This window comes from Medicago sativa, chromosome 5, assembly GCF_051527215.1.
Source record: "Medicago sativa cultivar Bolivia chromosome 5, Bolivia_mono, whole genome shotgun sequence".
NCBI lineage: Eukaryota > Viridiplantae > Streptophyta > Magnoliopsida > Fabales > Fabaceae > Medicago > Medicago sativa.
This window is the reverse complement of record NC_140753.1, coordinates 18861977-18866074: the sequence shown is the minus strand read 5'-3', so window position 1 is coordinate 18866074 and position 4098 is coordinate 18861977. Positions and strand designations below refer to the sequence as shown.

Here is a 4098-nt window from a genome sequence, read left to right as displayed (position 1 = left end):
TTTAGAGTCGGTCCAACCGAGTTAAAATCTGACTCTACTAATAACCGACGCTATATAGGGCACCATATAAAAGTCAACATAATCGTATAGCGTCGGGTTAGCCGACTCTAATTTCTAGAGAAGATTAAACAATCTGAATAGCATAGAGTCAGAATATCCGACTCTAAAGTCAACATAAAATTGTCAACTGAATCTATTAGAGGCGGCTACATCGACGCTAAAATAAACATTAGGAATAATAATCATTAAACCTTTATTTATTGCCCCTGGTCCTGCATCAAATTAATCGTTCAACCTTTAATTATTGCCCCTTTAATCATTCTAAGAAACAAGACCAACACATCAAATTAACCACAAAAAGTCATAATGCATTAGCATAACAAACAAGTTCAAAATAACCGTCGTTCCAATACTACAATTTAAAGGCAAAAACTAAAAAATAACAAAGTTGCGACTACAAGACCATTCTAATACTACAAATTCGTCTGAAACTATATAAACAACAATGCAACGACTACATGATTGGTCATCCAAATCATCATAATAATGAGGATGTGAAGGAGGATAGGAGGCACTGCATCTTCCGAGAGTTGAACAATTCTCCATAGCTGAAAAGATGTGAAACAAAAAGTTCAATTATGCTTAGTGAATAAATATTAGTAAGGCACGAGATTAGGCTCCAATATTAAAGCCAGGGACCACTAGCATTAATTTGTCACAATTTTAGTCTTTATCCAACCAAACACCAAGTTGTGAATCGCTAAGTATTTTTCACCTAGTTACTTATCCAACCAAACACAATATGTATCAAACTCTAACACCAACTTAAGAATAAATTGCAATTTTCAAGAGAGATTTTGATGAACCGCTAAGTATTTTTCACTCACCATAATAACAAAGTCTATCTTTTACTATGAAAAAAGCCTAAAAAACAAAGAATCCTTCATGTTTTCTGTCTTTTCGAACACAGATAAGAGTCAATAACATAATCTACGCCCAACTTATTGACTAACTTGAAGCATAGTTTCATCCATGGCAACAACTATTATCAGCTAGCAATAATTTCGTTACAACGAAATAGGGTCTTATAGATGCAATGAAGTATAAAGTTCAGGAGAAAAAAAAATGATCATCTAAAATAGAGAGAAGCCATTAAACATTTGTTACCAATAAGTTAACAAAAGAACCAACAAGCGTATAAAAAAAAATGAGGTACTACCCCCAACAAATCAAACATATTAATTAACCTCTTAAAGGTCTATCTAAATATGGAGCACAGAGATAAAAATGAAGTGATATTTCATACATAAAAATTAAATTTTAACCAAAATAGTTGATTCCTAGAGATGTTAGGGTGTGAAAGTCTTGGCAAAATATGGAAAATTAATTAGTGCATATAGAAACTCTTAGCAAAAGTGATAATAGCATTGCACTCTCAACAAAGGGAAACCGAATAACATGCTCATTGGACATTGTCAGTTGCATAATTAAATAGAATGTGATCGAATAAATCTTAAGACAAATAAAGTGCAATATATAAATAAAAGAATAAGCATGAATATTACTTACAGTTGGTGGGGTTGGTTTGACAGATCGGTAATAGCCCACAAACACGGTGATACAAGCAGTAAGAACAACGTTTAAATGTGGATCTACTTCACAACAAGTAGTGCTAAGATTAAACCTGTCATGATATATAAGGTGTGGTTAGTATTGAGGGATCAAGGAACGGAAATTTAAGAAACAGTCTATCCATTATGTTTGGGCATATAGAAAATTTTGAGTATCACCTGTATATAGAAAGCTTAATGAAATTCACTATACGATAGGAACCAACAGATCCTACCAACGAATTAATAGTAAACAACCAAGGAAGAAGTTTCCCTCAAAAAAAAAAAAAACCAAGGAACAAGTTGAAAACTTATCAAAAAAAAAAAGGAAGAAGATGAAACATATGGTAATTAAGGAAAATAGGGTGCTTTATTGATACGAATGAAAATAGGGTGCTTTATTGATACGAATGAAATAAGACGGCTTGGTGGTGAGTTGACCCCAACAATAGATAGGTTTATAAAACTGCATTCGTATGGCGCAGTCATGAATAATTAAAAAATGAAAATAACAAAGACTCCTTTTTAATATGCTTGAAAAAAAAATATATGGTTCAAAAGTAATGCAATGTTGATCTGAGAATTAATTAGTAGCTACTAGGTTCCCAATCTAATATAATTATTATTCCATACATCAAATAAGTTCTTCAAACATCCTTTACATATAAAACAAAGAAACTACACTTTCAGGAATAGATCAAGTATTAAAAAAAAATTCAGAAACACAAGAAACTACACTGAAACAACAATGTTGATGAACAAAATCCAAGCTAAAAGCAAAACACGCACAAGCAGCGGGAACAATAGAGAATCAAAACTACTAGCGCAGATACAAAAGAAAAACACCCAAAGTTCGAACCCACAAAAGCCACATAAAAAAAAAAACCTACCTGAGACAATCCCCACACACAGACCCAACCAACATCCCTTAAAACCCCTCCATCAACCGAACCCAAAATCACATACACAAGCCCAAAAGCCCTCAATAACTTCATACTTTTTAAAACCATCTCAAGATATATAAATTTTGGGTCAAATTACACTAGATATTTTAAAACACGTCTTTTTGTTATTGGGTACACTAAATACAACCTGCACAAGAAGTGAGAGCTCAGTAAAAAAATAGACAAAAAAACTAAGATACAAGGGCTCCGTATACAAGCGGATCACCCGAACCCCAACTAAGAAAATAAAAACCAAAAAAGCGAACCCAACAAAGGTTACACCCCACTGCCACAATTAAACACCAAAAATCAAACTACAACCAACACAATCACTAAAGCCTTTGCATCAAAAGAAAAAACACCAGCTGCCCGGAACTAATGCTAACCACATGGACATAAAATATCTCGCACGGCAGCACAAAAAACAGACCACCCATACTATCAAACAACCAAAACAGCTAGGCGCACAAACCATACAACAGCCACAAGCAGAACACAACCAAAAAATCAACCAAAATCCCAATACCACAAAAGGATTCCCATGGTCAAAAAGCACAAAAAGCTCAACTTAAACACAGCAAAAGGCATGACAGTAGGCATATCCCTTCCAAAAAGACATGAATTATGCACGTTAAAAGCTGAATTATAGTCTTCAATTGCATATGTAATAGAAAAATTCATAATTCAGATTTTAGAGTTGTTTTTCCCATTCAACATAAGTAAAGTAAATAACAACACCAAACTCGACATCACATTAGAAAAACTTCATAATTCAGATTTGAGAGTTACATTTTCCATTCAAAAAACCTTAAATTTAAAAAAAAATTCTTCCATATTTTAGTTAAAGTTTGTAACTTCATCATCAATCTCAATACCCAATAACAAAACAACATAACAGGAACTCTCAATACGCTATAACAAGCAGTGATTAAGAAATTATAAAAAAAATCATAATTTGTCAAAGGGCACATACCTTTGTTGTTATAAGATGAAAAATAAGGAGATTGGTAATTGCCCCAACCCTTTTTCTATATTGATGCTGCAAAAACAAACATGAATTTCAAATTTTGAGTTAAATACAAAAGGAATTGCAAAGTTAGGGTTATAAATGAAGAAAGAGGGATTTGAAAGAGATTTACATAAGAGACTTTCTGAAAGGGATAGAGGAACGCAAAATTGGAATGAACGAGAAAGCGGAATGCTTGCGATTGAACATATTCTGGGTGAATGAGTGATAAATGGAACAGATTCCACTATAATCAATAAAATTGATGATCTACTATAAATCATATAATAAGGAAATTGAAATAAGACAATTGTTAGAGATGAGAACTCACAAACTCACAGAAGAAGAAGCCGTCGTGCAAGATTGAAGAAAAAGAAGAAGAACGTGATGAGAGGAACAGATTCTCGATCGAAGGAGAGGAGGGACCAAATGAATGAATAAAAGTTGCTGGGTCAAGGGTTAGAGGAAGGGTCACGAAAGATGAAGGGTTTCTGGTGAATGATTCATGATGTTCTTGTTATTCTGGTGAATGAATGAA

The 4098-nt window shown here is 33.3% G+C and overlaps 1 long non-coding RNA gene across 1 annotated transcript; it reads right to left on the bottom strand.

Moving 5' to 3' along the window:
* Window positions 1-347: 347 nt before the first annotated feature.
* On the bottom strand, window positions 348-4098 carry LOC146920768 (uncharacterized). Its single transcript, XR_015011904.1, has 5 exons — window positions 3892-4098; window positions 3694-3773; window positions 3528-3593; window positions 1570-1684; window positions 348-608 (listed from the first exon to the last, which is right to left on the bottom strand). It is a non-coding gene; the product is annotated as an uncharacterized LOC146920768 (long non-coding RNA).